Source organism: Eretmochelys imbricata, chromosome 1 (genome assembly GCF_965152235.1).
Source record: "Eretmochelys imbricata isolate rEreImb1 chromosome 1, rEreImb1.hap1, whole genome shotgun sequence".
In the NCBI taxonomy this organism is placed as follows: Eukaryota; Metazoa; Chordata; order Testudines; family Cheloniidae; genus Eretmochelys; species Eretmochelys imbricata.
In genome coordinates this window covers 198299267-198315328 of record NC_135572.1, presented here as the reverse complement: position 1 = coordinate 198315328, position 16062 = coordinate 198299267, and the positions used below count along the sequence as shown (strand labels likewise).

The 16062-nt window shown below is 41.9% G+C and overlaps 1 protein-coding gene across 1 annotated transcript in view; it reads right to left on the bottom strand.

Annotated features, from left to right (window-relative positions):
- Positions 1-16062, bottom strand: part of ABI3BP (ABI family member 3 binding protein) — a 343927-nt gene that overhangs the window by 175063 nt on the left and 152802 nt on the right. The window lies entirely within an intron of this gene.

Sequence of the window (16062 nt, the reverse complement as noted above, 5' to 3'; positions counted from 1 at the left end):
ACCAATTCAAATGAATATTTTCTTAAAAGAAGGTTTTCCACTCTTTCATATATCTATATAATTTGGGATGAGAGAAGGTTTTCCTTGTGGGTTTCTAGAGAAAGTGGTATGAAATTTCTTGAACATCCTGAAAGATTTTCTATACAAAAGGCCAGTTCTCTTGTTTTTCCAGCCCCTTTGAGTCACCAGAGCAGCACAAAGATGCTGGGAAAGCCACTGTGTCTCCCAAGCTGGGGTAAAGCCAGCTTAGCCAGTTTCTATCTAAGCACGTTCCCCACCCTGCAACTCTCAGTAGAGGGGATGCATTGGGAGTAGGAGTGAGTGTAGCGAGAGTGTTAATGTGTGTAACTAGTCTCCTCTTTCGGACAAACCCCTTTGTTGGCCATAGCCAGCAGGCTTACTTTATACAGCCCCTGTGGTGCTCTCTAACATATGCCAGAACCAGGGCCAGTGCGCTACTGGCCCCTGGAATCAGGGAGGCACAAGCAACTCCTAGCAATCTCTCTCCCCGACAAGAAAATCCTGAATACAGCAGAGAGTCTGGCCCTACATATTTTTAAGAAAGTATAGTAAATAAATAGTATTTTAGGCTTATATATGTTTCATCCAAGGATCTCAGAGAGCTTTAATGTGAAGTTCAATATTATTGCACACACTTTACAAATGGGGAAACTGAGGCATTACCTTCTGCAGTCTAAAATGTAGTATGTAGGGAGGAAGACAGGAGGAACTTTGAAATTAAAAACATATTCCAATAGGATTTGCCAGATTCCTTTCCTACCCAATCCACCATCCTGAAAAATGATGACTGTGATGTTAATGAGTATGAATCACCGTAATATAAACTTTGGAACTAAACTCACATAGCTTGCCATAGCTTCTCATATTTAATATACACACTACTTTACTGCCAAGGTTTGTGGGGGAATGCAAAGATATTTGGCAGCATTTTAACTGAAGTACTGCTGAAACTTGTTAGACATACCATGAATAAATAAGTTTAATTTCCTCAACAGTCTCACATTTTCATCAACAGGAAAGGCATACATTCTGTCCAGTGGTATTTTTCCTCATTTGAAAAATGACATCAGAAAGAACTTAAGGACATATTAAAAATATTTTCCTACATGACAACGAATCACTCAGAAATCACTAAAAGCAAAAAAAAAAAAGAGATCTGATTTTTGATTTGATTAAGGAGGTTTGATCCATATTATGTACGAAGAAAGGTGGGAGGGAGATCACAGGAAGAAAGGAACCTTAGGAAAACAATACAAATTTCTCTTTAATCTACTGCAAAGGTCTAGTGGTCTCTCTCTCTCTCCTGACATCCATCTCCACCCTCTGACAAACAGAGGCTAGGGACACCATTCCTTACCCTTCCTGGCTAATAGCTATTAATGGACATAACCTCCATGAATTTATCCAGTTCTCTTTTAAACCCTGTTATAGTCCTAGCCTTCACAACCTCCTCAGGCAAGGAGCTCCACAGGTTGACTATACGCTGTGTGAAGAACTTCCTTTTATTTGTTTTAAAACCTGCTACCCATTAATTTCATTTGGTGGCCCCTAGTTTTTATATTATGGGAACAAGTAAATAACTTTTCCTTATTCACTTTCTCTACACCACTCATGATTTTATATACCTCTATCATATCCCCCCTTAGTCTCCTCTTTTCCAAGCTGAAAAGTCCTAGCCTCTTTAATCTCTCCTCATATAGGACCCGTTCCAAACTCCTAATCATTTTAGTTGCCCTTTTCTGAACCTTTTCTAATGCCAGTATATCTTTTTTGAGATGAGGGGACCACATCTGTATGCAGTATTCAAGATGTGGGCATACCATGGATTTATATAAGGGCAATAAGATATTCTCCCTCTTATTCTCTATCCCTTTTAAAATGATTCCTAACGTCCAGTTTGCTTTTTTGATTGCCGCTGCACACTGTGTGGACATCTTCAGAGAACTATCCACGATGACTCCAAGATCTTTCTCCTGATTAGTTGTAATTAAATTAGCCCTCCTCATATTATATGTATAGATGGAGTGATTTTTTCCAATGTGCATTACTTTACATTTATCCACATTACATTTCCTTTGCCATTTTGTTGCCCAGTCACTTAGTTTTGTGAGATCTTTTTGAAGTTCTTCACAGTCTGCTTTGGTCTTAACTATCTTGAGCAGTTTAGTATTGTCTGCAAACTTTGCCACCTCACCGTTTACCCCTTTCTCCAGATCATTTATGAATAAGTTGAATAGGATTGGTCCTAGGACTGACCCTTGGGGAACACCAGTAGTTACCCCTCTCCATTCTGAAGTTTAAAGTCATTGTATCCTGGTTAACTTTATTTCATGGGCCTAAAATAACATAGCCAAGGCATGAACCCTCCCACGCCAATTTTACAGCAGAGTGGCTGTAGCGAGGGTTATTGTGAAAGGTGGCTGCTGAATCTAGGGAACATTTTACTTCATTACTAAAATACACCCAAAGGCAAGCTGCAGTTCACAGCAGTTTCCTTCACAACTTTAAGGAGCTGGGTTGACTTTTTCTGTGTGTTTAACCTGCACACTGTTAATATTTTTTCAACAGATTTAAATGGGATTGGGAATTTAGGTCTACTGATGGCATGTCATATTGCAATCCTTTGCGAACTGCTGACTAGTTGCCTGTCTACAGGATGGCAAATTGTGGGCAGGATTCATGATAGGGGTGAGAGTTAGATACACTTCACTGACAAGTTTAGCAACTAAAATGTATTCCTATTTGTTATACAAACAAGTTCATGACTGCTTGTGGTTATTAGATACCATGAAATTTTTCGTTAGACAAGATCCTCATCAAATTCAAATTCTTAAATTCGCCTAAATTTCTCCTGCACTCTCATCTGGATACAGTATTATTCACATCCACCCTGAAGAGGAGTGGACGTGCCTAATCTGATTAGTGCCAGGTCACAATGCCTGCAATGTGGATCTGGGCCCACCGTCACGGGACGAGACATGCAGCTGTGGGGTGAGTGCTGGATGCGCTTGGTCTCCAAACCACTTTCAAGATTTCACAGACTTTATTTAAATCCATGCTTTCTGTTCCCATCTGTGACCATCATATCAAAATCGTAGCCTTCTCTATAACAAGTCATCATGGGCTGTTGAGACATTTAATTTATGTTTGTGCAGCACTTTGAAATCCCTGAATGAAAAATACTAAGAACAAAGTATAGTTGTTTATGTATTTTCAAATTTTAGAAAGACCTAGTGATATTTATTTTCTATTCCCTGCAACTCATTTGCTGTCTTTTACTCCCACAACAGTTTATAGAACCAATGCTATTTTCATCTTTAGAACATTTAAAACACTAGTAGCTATCTACGGTACTCATACAATCCCCATCATCACAGTATCTGAACACCTCACAATCTTTAACATATTTATCCTCACAACACCCCTGTGAAGTAGGGAAGTGCTACTATCCTCATTTTACAGATGGGCCACAGAGAAACTAAGTAACTTGCCCAAGGTCACACAGGAAGTCAGCAGAAGAACAGGGAATTGAACCCAGTCTTATGGTAGCACCCCAACCACTGGACCAGTCTTTCTCCTTTTAATAATACAGACAGAACACACAGCAAGTTAACTTATGAGAGGGGAGGAGATTACTAATTGGTACACTGACCTGACTGCCCCACACGCATTTTGGCCCAATGTATTTAAAAGTAAAGGGAGGGGTATCGCTGCCAGAGAGGGTTGGAATAACTGTCCCTCACCAGTCCCTAGTGTTTGACTTAAGAAATTGGTTGACAAAGACCACCACCACTGCCATCTGCTGTTCTTGTGGCCTGGGGGCTTTCTTTTCACATATGCTGTTAATTAAATCAGCCATCGGAATTGGAGAGAGTGTAGCAGACTAATAGGATGGCTTCAAAGGAACTACTGGGCACAATCCTTGCAGCAGCAGAAACTTTTAGAATGGGGGAAAGAATTTCCCACTTTTCTCCATCTCTGTTGGTCCTCTGCCCTTCACCCAGGGACCCTTGCTGCTTAAATTAGCCCTTGATCCCTACAGGACAGAGATGGCAGCCCCAGTGTCAAAGAAGATTTAATTGTCATTTTCATTTCTTTCCTTCATCTTTTTACCCCTCCCTCAATAATTTTTTTGTTTTAGCTAAAATCAGGCAATCAGCAACCACAATTAAAAGGCCTGTATGCAATAAAATTAGACTTATATGAATTTCCTTGTACCACTGATATACACACATGCATAAAGAAAACCTACAGGTTTTGCACTGGAATTTCCAACAGAAGTTGACAACCCAGATTTTGTCTTTTTGGAAAGATATTGGGAGACCACACTGCAGATCCGCATGCTTAATTTGTAATGAAAGAAGTGCTGGGGCTCAAGCAATTAGGTGCCAGGGCTCAAACAATTTTTTTTACATTCATAACTGATACAGCAAGCACAGAGGTGCCAGAGCTATAAACTGCCAAGCCTAGAGGTGCCGGGGCTCAGCCCTGGTAAGCCCTGGCACAAATTAAGCACTGGGTCCAGAAGGATTGATAGGATGAGGGGGTAAAATGGGGGTGTTTCCACAGGAAAGTGTGTGTGGAGTGCACACACGCATACACATACACCTTTGCAGCCACACAGATGAAGCATTACTCCCTATACACAGCCCCAACACCCCACAAGTTATTCCTACCCCTTAAGCGGGAACAATGGGCCAAAGAGTAGGTAATACATTATATATAGAGAAAATATATTACTGAATCTTTTGCAGCATTCCATTCCCCCTCCCCCGCCGCCGCCCACACACATATACTTCCCCTCACCCTCAATAGTTGGAATTTTGGGTTTGTATTTTAAATACATCCCTATTGAAATTCCCTCCTCCCTTCAAAATAAAAGACTTGGAGAGGAATTGGGGTGGAGGGAAGGCAGATTAGTAAATCATTTTAAAAAAAGAAAAAAGTAGAAAGTTATCAGTATTTAACAGCTAAGTATGTGCACATCCCTGTATTTCTCAGGGTAAAGCCTGACATCAGCCCTTGGTGGTACTGCTGTCCCCAATACAACGCAAACAGCAACGGATAATTCAAATAAAACATTACTGTAGCTGTCACAAATCCCTGGCTCTTCCCCGTGTGAACCTGTAATATTTGAAGATAATACTTCAACCACTGTTGCAAAGTCTGGTTTTATTTGTAATCAGCAAGAAGACATACCTCCCTCCCCTTTATCAGGGCTTTCAAAAAGAGACATACTAGGTGGGAGTTTATTTAAGAGCAGGTTTGTTACTGTTTAAAAATCTGTCTATATCTGCCTGCCCACAATTGTTAGATTCACAACTCTGGCATAAGTTTTTCTTTTTTGGAGGGTGCACTTTAATCAGAAAATACTGTATCTTGTGTCCAGAAAATCTATTTCTGTTTCAGTCAACATTGCTTAAAACATCTCAGGGTTCACTCAGTGTTGTATTCCAACTGAATACATTATGATACTTCTGATGCCCCATAATAATGAATCTCTCATAGACAGTATTTTCCCAGGTCTCGGGTTGCACCTAAATAGAGTACTTCAACAGATCTCTTGGAGTGCAGGGGGCAAGGAAGAGGCACTTCACCCTCCACCTACACAGATATTCCATTCCATCAGAAAACAACTAAACCAGGCACCTAAAAAGCCCAGCCACTGCGACAGTACAAAATACAGAAGCTGTAAACAGAAGAGAAGTATTGTCACAGTCAGTCGACAGCTTGATGATGCACACAGCTCCCCAGGAAAATGAGCAGGGTAAAGGAACATACAGCCTAAGAGCAAGCAGCAGCATGTTAGTCAGGTTAATGGTCTCCAAGGCCAAGAAGGACCACTGTGATCATCTAGTCCAACCTCCAGTATAACACAAGCCACAGAACCTCCCCAAAATAATTTCTTTTGAACTAGAACGTATCTTTGGAAAAAACATCCAATCTTGATTTAATAACTGGGGTTACTCAAAGTGGCCCTCCTATACATAGGTTTTTAAAAATCCAGGAAGTGATCATTCTTGAAATTCCCATCAGCAAGGTGATATTCTGACCTGGGAAAAAGGCACACAGCTCCCACTGAAGGCAATAGTATAAGAGAAAAAGAAAGAAAAGAGGGCAAAAAACACCTCTTCATTCAAAGAAAATCTCTTGGGCCTGATTGTCCTCTGCCTTGCAAACTGTAGAGTCATTTACACCTGTGAAAAGAGAGTGTAAAACATTTCCACTGTGATTAAAAGGCCTTTTACACTTCTTTAGTACTCAGTGAACACAGAATGTGAATAACTCCACAAGATGCAAAGCACCGGAGATTGAGGCCTCTATTATGTAATACTTAGCTTAGTCCCAGTCTTTATATACCTAATACATAAAATGACTGAATAGCGAGCACTTCAAAAGAGTGCATGCAATACATCCAAGTGATCTGAAATATGTTCCTTTTATCTAGAGACTTACTTTTGCTTCTACCAACACAAGCTCTGCGACTGTTTTGGGGAGCTGAAGTAGGCCCTACATTCTGAAACATGCATACAAACCATTTCGATTCAGCCAGAAAGGCATTGTCTTTCCAATGCGCCAATAGTCAATGACTTCACTGCCATGAGCCCAATTAGAGGGACAAGGTGGGCCAGGCAATTTATTGCACCAACTTCTGTTGGTGAGAGAAACAAGCTTGTGAACTTACACAGACCTCTTCTTCAGGTCTGGGCCATAAAATAGTGTAATATTAAACAAATGGAGGTCATTTCAGTGCGATTAAATTTCTGTTCAAAGAAACGTAGTCACATTTTGAAAATATACCACTGAATTATAACACATTTGTGCCTGATTTCTCTTAAACTAGCTGTTGTTACTTGCAATACTTACAATTTATATAACAAAGATTAGAGAAATTATTTACTCTACTTTTATCTGATAAGCTTTTACATATAGTCTCCCCTGCATACATATGTTTCCCCTGTATAGTTGTTCTGTTACAGTAGTCAGTTCTCTCTGACAGAGTTAGAGCCACATGGTCTGTATATAAGAGACAAAAACTATCAAAGCAGTTCCCAGTGTAACTCCCTATTTTATGTGGCCATTCTAAAACATTCACCTCTTTGGCTAAAATTTTTAGCAAAATGACTTCAATTGTTTATAGTATGAGAGAACTGCAAAAAGCACATTTTCCCCTGCTTAAAAAAATGCTCAACATATTTTCTCCCAAAGCAACATCATAAAAGTCACTGAACATTGAAACTTCAAACTCAATGTGTTAATAGTCTCCACTGAGGAACTCTGCTGAGTATGAAAATACAACAGCGGACTGAGTATCTTCAGTAGAAAATTAAGTTGTTAGCTGTGCACTTAAAAACACTGTTAGATATTTACAGCTGGATACGTTCAGCTAGCTATTTGGATTTAAAGAGTTTTATAAGTCCTGCTGGTAATGCTGGCAGAATCATTATGCTCCATGAGGCAACAAAATGCTCTGGATCTTTTTTCATTCCTCTCCTTGCCCCCCCCCCATCCCCTCCTTCTTTAAATATCTACAGGAGGAAATTAAATGAGAGGAAAAAAATCTCTTGCAGATGCAATATTAAGACAGTTAATAGCACAAACAAAAATTTAAGAAACGCAAATTTGTCACAGAGTGTTTTACTCAGCCTTGGTGCATATAATACTCTCTATTCCTATTTTTCTGATCGAAGATCAAACTGTGTCTGTTGGGGACAGGTCTGTGTTGGGCACGGTGTGGAGCTGATCTGACACACTGGGGGATGTTCAGGAAGGGTTGCACCACAGTAGAGACTCTTTCACAGACCTCCAGGGAGAATAAATATATTGCTCACACAATGTGCTCCCCCTCCTTGAACAGCAAGCTCCACCACAGCCCATCCACACCCTTAAATCTTGAGGATGGCTTGTGTCCCCAGAGGCACTAGACAGGAGCTGGGCCTTGCGCTGCCCAGTGTACAAAGACTAGTTGTGCTTAGCACTTTGCCTGGGGCGCACAAAAGGAAGACAGAGGAAGGCACCTTTGACCTCCCCTTCTACTCCACGGAGTGACCTCTTGTATACCATAAAAAATAGGGGATGTGACACGTGGCTGAGTTAACACTACTGGTGGAACCTGAACATTAGCACTTCCTGACTTTGGGTAATGTTTAACTGTGTAACCATAAAACCGCGTTAGCAGTTTTTTTCATTTAAGACATTAAATTAATACTATTGTCTATGTACATCCCTACAGTTTTAAGGCAGTGACCAAAATTTTTCAATCACTTCTGGTAGATCACAGCCTTAGAGATTGACCCTGCAAAGAGCTGAGCGCTACCTAAATGCATCTTCTATCGCTTCTCTGGGCATTGAGGGCACTGATAGCCTTGCAAGAGGCATTCAGCTCCCTGATGGAGCAAGTCCTTAATCTGGTAAATTGTGAAAAAGGTTGGAGGAATATGCAGCAATATGAAAACAATACTAAGAACTGGCACAGATAATGTTCCTGTCAATATGGATACAGAGTGTACAAATATGTATTCATTTGGCTTGTGATTAACATCATGTATCTGCAGAACATGAATGCAAATTTCACTGGAATAAATAAAACAATGCCAATAAAGTCAACGATGTCCCTGGGAATAAAGCACCTATTCATTCAATACTCCAGCATGCCAGCTACTCACGGGGCCAAATTCATCAAATGTGTAATTCCACTGAAGTTGACAGAGTTACGCAATGGATGAACTTGGCCAATGAACTCATGCTTTACCATATGTTTTCCATCTCCAAAGTCAGTGTTCAGTAGCCGGTTCCAAAGCAACTAGCCTATATTATGCACCATTTGTATAACAGCTTAATGTCCATTCGGACATCTGTCAGATGGTAAAATTTGAGACTGAGAACACTGACTCTGTTTCAGATCATTCAAAGGTAGAAATTAAAACCCCTTATGTGGACACTAATGCACATCTCTTGCTAAGAAATCACATTTACCACACAATGCACGTAACCAACCGGCACAGAGGTTAACCACTGCACAGAAACCTTAACACTTCACAGATGATTAGATTTATGTGTTTCAAAATCTGATATTAGCTAGAATTGGCCACAGTGAAACATCTCAAAAATGTATTTTGTAAAGTAAGTCACCCTACACCTGAAATAAAAGCTGATGCCGGTGCGTCACTTGAACAATATTTACTTTGATACTTCTTAAAACGGTATCAATGAGTTATTTATTGGATAACTTTGTGAACAGAGTTGGCAGAAAAAAGTGAACCCCTTTCTGCAAAAAAACTGGTATTTCTGGGGGAAAAATCACCTCAAACCGGTCAAAATGTCAGAAACACAAAGTTTTTCATAGAAGGGGTTCAAAAGAAAAATTCTATTTCAGACAAACTACAATGAACTTTTTCAGCCTGCTGGGAAGAGACTTACAGCTTGGCTGCTGGAGAGGCCAAGAGTATGGGCACTCAACCTCCCTGTCTCCCCACTTCCCTCCCACCTGCAAGCTCTGGGTCCTGACAGGCAGAGTGTCTGGGTATTCAGCCTCACCATCAACATCTCTCCAGCTCCAGGAGCCATATAGGTAGAGAGCTATGACTCTGGGGCTTTTTGCCTCACCATCTCCCAGAGCTGGAGGGATGAAGGGAAGCAGCCCTCCGGGAAAGCTTCTGTTAATTTCACTGGGAGAAAGTGAAATTGAGAAAACCCTTCCAGGTGGACATAGCCATGGAGCCATTGTTTGGATTTTTCTTGACAGAATATTGAATTTTTTTCAGTAAAATTTAGGTTTTCTCGTGGGAAATTTCAGTTTAGCAAAAAGGGCATTTTTAGTTGGAAAATCGTTCCAGTGAAGAGTTTTCCAAAAGCTCTACTTCTAAATGCTTTTTTCTAAAAGAGATTATTGGCTTTACTAGCCCTGCACCTGGGAAATGTCTGTGAATCACCCTTATATCTATCGCTATTGTTCTATATGAATGTGACATCTTAACACTTTGTTTTAACATTTTATAGCTGTGAGATCGTAAACCTTGTAAGTTATCTCACAGGACAGCAATTTTAGTTTATTTACTGGAGACTACTGCACTATATACAGTTGAATTTGACCTCTGCTTGAAACTATAGAAACATATACTGTATATTAAATCTTCTTCTTCGGCTATCCCTCAATGCAAGGATGATGTCTGCCAAGGGGGTTCATTGGTGGGTTTTTAAGTGGCTGAGGAGCCCAATTCGTGCCCTGCAGATTTTCCCACAGAAGTGACAGGTGTAATCTTGGAGGAGACATAGCTGTTGGCTGGACTGTTGTGCCCTTTCTTTCCTCCTTTGTTGCTTCTCTGTCTCATGAGCACGTCTGTTCTCCTCAAAGTGAACTGTGGCTTGGTGTATGGGGTGATGCCACTGTGTTCTGTTCCGTGCCGAGTGCTCCCAGTTTGTTGGGTTGATGCCTCCGAGTATGTCTTTGAAGCACTTCCACTGCCCTCCATGACTTAACTGAGAGAAGAGTACTTGTTTCGGGAGGTGAGTGTCAGGCATACATACACAGTGGCCAATCCAGCGGAGTTTGTGTTTAATGACCTGCGCTGCTATACTGCTGATGTTGGCTGAAGAGAGAACGCTGTTAGTGCGTCAGCCTTCCCAGCTGATCCTGAGAATCCTTCTGAGGCAGCGCTGTTGGAACCACTCCAGCCACTTGAAATGTCATCTGTGGGTTATCCAGGTCTCACACCCATAAGAGAAAGGTGGAGATGACAACTGCCTTGTAAACCACTATCTTGGTGCCGGTTTGCAGATCCCTATCATTGAAGACTCATTTGAGTAGTCTTCCAAAGGATGTGCTGGCACAACGGATCCTGTATTCAATTTCTGTGTCAATTCTGGCTGTTTGGGATCTGCCAAGGTATGGAAAATGGTCCACATTTTCCAGGGGTTCTCCGTTGATGGTGATTTGTGGAGTACAAAGAGTCGTTTGACGGCTGGTAGAGTACCTTGGTTTTCCCGATGTTGAGAGAGAGAACCAGGCTGTGATAGGCATCGGCAAAAAGATTTAGGATACTTTGCAGGTGGGCCTCTGTGTGTGTGTGTGTGTGTGTGTGTGTGTGTGTAAGAATGACACAGTCATCTGCATTCTCGTAATCTTAGATTTTTTTTTGGAGATGTTAGAGATTGAGGTGTATCGTTCATACGATACTCAACCCCGATTCCATCAGGGAGGGATTCATGGATGAGAATCAGGATCACGGCAAGGTAAATGGGGAAGAGTGGAGTTCCTCGGCAAGGGAGAGAAAGTGGTTTAGTAGGATCCGGGCAAAGATCCTACTAGGAGGGAAATACTTCTATAGTTCTCACACAAAAGGTTTGTCCCCTTTCTTGAATACTGTAACAATGTTGGCAGTCTTAAAGTTGGGTGGAATTTCTTCATAGGTCCAGATTTTGTCGAGGAGTTGGTAAAATTTGTGCTTGATAATTGTTCCACCAGCTTTAAAAACCTCAGCTGAGATGCTGTCTGGACCTGGTGCCTTGTGATTTTTTGTCTGGGTGATGGCACAATGGACTTCCCCAGAAGATGGGGGATCAGCAAGGTGTTCAGTTGCTTAGCATTGTGGAATAGACTTGATGGTGTCTTCAGAGACCATGGATTTGCAGTTTACTAGGCTCTCAAAGTGCTCCTTCCAGAGTTGTTTAATGGCTACATTCTCCTTGAGGAGGGTGGATCCATCCTGAGAATGTAAGGGGGTTGGGCCTTTGGAGCTTGGCCAAAATACAGCTTTTGTTGCTTGAAAGAAGCTTCTCATGTCATCCTGCTCTACGAAACCCGGAATCTCAGAGGCCTTCTCTTGCCTCCACTTATTTTTGATGTCACATAGACTCCTTTGGACTTCGGCTTTGAGCAGGTGACAAGCCTCATGTTTTCATTGGTTGGAGGAATCGTTTTGCCAATTACAGAATGCAGATCTTTTCTGTTGAATTAATGCTAGGATTTCCTAATTGTTTTCGTCAAACCAGTCTTGGTGCTGATGAGTGGAATACCCTATAGTTTCAGCACATGCCCTGTGAATGGCATTTTTAAGTCGATCCCAGTGCTCTCGAATGTCAATGATGTTATTGACAAGTTTGGGATGTTAGAGAGTTTCTCAGACAGGCTTTGCTGGAACGTCTCGCAGCTGGCTTGGTCTTGAAGTACTTTGACATACTGCTTTTGATTAGTCTTTGGGTGTTTGCAGTGTGGTGGAGTGAGCAGCAGGTACATGACTGATCTTACTAATGGACAGACTGTTCAACAGTGATCTGCACCTCTCATGGCTCGTGTTAAACGGACATCGACATAATGGGCTATGACTATAACATAGTCAAGGAGAAAAGGAGTACTTGTGGCTCCTTAAAGACTAAACAATTTATTTGAGCATAAGCTTTCGTGAGCTACAGCTCACTTCATTGGATGCATAAAGTGGAAAATACAGTGAGGAGATTTATATACACACAGACCATGAAAAAAAGGGTGTTTATCATGCACATTGTAAGGACAGTGATCACTTAAGATGAGCTATTACCAGCAGGAGAGTGGGGTGGGGGAGAGAAAATCTTTTGCAGTGATAATCAAGGTGGGCCATTTCCAGGAGTTAACAAGAACATCTGAGGAACGGGGGCTGGGGGGGGGGAGGAATAAACAAGGGGAAATAGTTTTACTTTGTATAATGACTCAACCACTCCCAGTCTCTATTCAAGCCTAAGTTAATTGTATCCAATTTGCAAATTAATTCCAATTCAGCAGTCTCTCATTGGAGTCTGTTTCTGAAGTTTTTTTGTTGAAGAATAGTCACTTTTAGGTCAGAAATTGAGTGACCAGAGAGACTGATGTGTTCTCCGACTGGTTTATGAACGTTATAATTCTTGACATCTGATTTGTGTCCATTTATTCTTTTACGTAGAGACTGTCCAGTTTGACCAATGTACATGGCAGATAGTCAAGGAGGTGCCAGTGTTTGGACAGAGGATGTTTCCAGATGGTCTTAAATTTGTTACTCTACCTAAAGATGCTATTTGTGATAAGCAGGTTATGCTCCACACATTCGCTGAGAAGGAGAATACCACTGGCATTTACATTTCCCACCCCTTCTTTGCCTATTGTGCCACTCCAGAGTTGGGAATCCCGGTTGACTCTGGCATTGAAATCTCCCAAGGAGGATGAGTTTGTCTGCCTTAGGTGTGGCTGTGAGGACTGCATTCAAAGCTCTGTAAAACTGCTCCTTGTTGTCTTCCTCATCATCAAGTGTTGAGGCATATGCACTGATGACTGTGACATATTGGTTGTTGCTGAGCTTGAGCCGAAGAGTCATGAGATGCTTACTGATCCCCATGGGAAGCTCCAAAAGCTGACTAGTGATCTTATTTTTGATGGCAAAGCTAATCCCATGAATGTCTCTCTCTTTAGGTGGCTTTCCTTTCCAAAAGAGGGCATAGCCACCTCCATCCCAGCCCGGGGCACCCACGCTTTCCCCATTCCCTCCCCATGATCCATCCCACACTACCTGTGGGGAGTGGGTGGGCTCTGTCCTCCTCCCGCTGCGCTGGAGACTTCTGAACACAGGGCTCTCCAGAACTGCAGTGGCAAAAGACCCCACACCAGCAGCTCCTCTGGCATGGCTGTACTGCCTCCAACCCCACTCCCCAACCACCCTTGTCCTCCAGCAGGGCTGCTGTACAGACCCCAGACAGCAGACATAGGCACACCGCTGCATGGAAGGACTCGGGCCGGCAACCCCACATTCTGTTCCTCCTGTGTCTTTCCAGTATGGAGTACTGGCTATAAATATCTTACTGGTATGGTGTACTGTACCTCCCTACTTGCACCACTGCATATTAGAAAAGTACAGCATTCACCTACTGCCAGGCATGCCAGCTGCCATTACCACACCAAAACAACAACAACAGAACCTTTCAGAGGAAAAAAAGCAACCAAAAAGTGCATGAACAAGTGCATACAAGTCAGCCATGTGCAAGACAGAAATTCCCTACCATGGTATGTTCCCTGTTCTCCTTTCCCAGTTTGCTGTACAATTGGCAAGGGGGGAGGGTAATGGAGACATCCACAGAGGAGGGAGGAAATACAGAGGATTGCATGGAGTTAAGTTGTCCTGGCTAGCCACTCATGCGACCTGACTACGTGGGCCACAGAGCCATGGAGCTTTCTAAGCTGTTTCTGGACTGAATCCCAGGGTCCCGCACAGGGGACACAGACCGTGGTATAGGCAATTCCGCAGGGGCTGGTACTCTTGTGACCATTAGTGATATCAGCTGCTCAAACAATTCTCTCTGTTGAGCTCTGTCCTCCTCCTTTAGCTGCCATTCCTGTTCCAGGAAATGCAAAGCAAGTGCCTGCTCTCATGCTGAAACCCTGTCCTCAAGCTGTGCAGCCAGCTTCTGCCTTTCCTCCTGCCTCTAGCCTAGGGTGACCAGATGTCCCGATTTTATAGGAACAGTCCCGATTTTGGGGGCTCTTATACAAGTACCTATTACCCCCAAACCCTGTCCCGATTTTTTACACTTGCTGTCCAGTCACCCTACTCTAGCCACAAGTCTGTCTTTGGTGCTGGACCTGCTTGTTGACTTTGTCCAGAACTTCAACCATAAGTTCACAGAAACACCTCCTCTTGTATTACTATAGAAATTCTCCAGTCTCCACTTTTTTGTTTATTCAGAGTAAAAATCAGAAAAATAGTCACTCAACCCTGATATGGACCCTGAGCACACTCAGTTGAAAACCCAGGATTTCTAAAATGGTGCCCTGGCAAAGAGCCAAGTATATATGTGTGTGTGGATCAGCAGAATCACAGCTCTGAGGTAAAGGACAACAGTGAACATGTGCAAGACTGGAGGCTAGTGAGCATGTGCAATACGGGTTGACAGAGAGGTCAGTTAACTGCACAGCTAGCTGGTCATAGCCCACTCATACCAGTCAGAACTCGTTTAGAAGGTCAGAGCTGTTAATCAGAACTCTGAAATAATGGTTGCTACTGGGCATTTGTGAGTGAGGTAATTGCTTCTAAGAATAGAATTAGGTATATTAGGAAAGAGCCACAATGTAGCATAAAAGGCCAGCTGCCAGCAGACAGTTTCAGAGTTAAAGTTTGAGTCGCGGGGGGGGAAATTCAATCAGGAGCAGACGGAAGAGCGGGAAACCAGTGAGGAAAGCTAAAGGAAAGAAGTCAGAAAAGTTGTTGCCGAGAGAGAGAGAGAAGAAAACCAATGCAGAACAAAGCTGGCTGATCAGTAGCTGAACAGCAACAGAGATTAAAGAAAAATACCAAAGAATTTATAAAGCAGCAACAGTGATTTTAAACGGATACCAATTAATTTATAAAGTAAGCTTGCCAATTTTTAGTGTAGTATAGTTTAGCATACATATTTAATATGTGTATGCTTTAAGTGTGCATCTGTTTTAATTGTAACTTATGTAAAACTTAAACTCAAATTTAAGATCTGCTGTCAATGATTTGTTACAAACTGGCCACTTGAAACCAATCGCTTTGCTTAGAATCATATGCCATTGTAGTTTGAATGCTCTTTAGCTAGCAATAAAGGATTTGTGTCCGGAACTGTGCATTTTGTTTAGGGTTTTAAAATACGCTGTGTTAGGGATTAATAGTTACAGTAATAAAAAGATTTTGTTTTGGAAAAGAATACTGCCAGTGTCAATTACTTTACTTGTTTATTGGAAGGTTATATCTGTGTTCTTTAATGTTTCCTTAACAACTTCGGAAACGTATACCTCCGCAAGAATAGACTTGGGGAGAGTAGGCAGGTTATTATAGCAACATTACAAAATCCTTTTTTCAGGGTAACACTTAGAATGGTCCATGAAAGTATGTTGGGCCAGGCTTGTACTGCAGCGTGGGTAGGCTGTGGAGGTACTGGGTTTGGACTAGGACAAGACACAGACGGTTATTGTCTCACATACCTTGGTGTATAAGCACAGAAAAAATCCTCATGGAATTTCAAGGACATAAAATGTTACTTTTCCAAATTAAACTTCACTAAGTTGTGAGACGGATACTT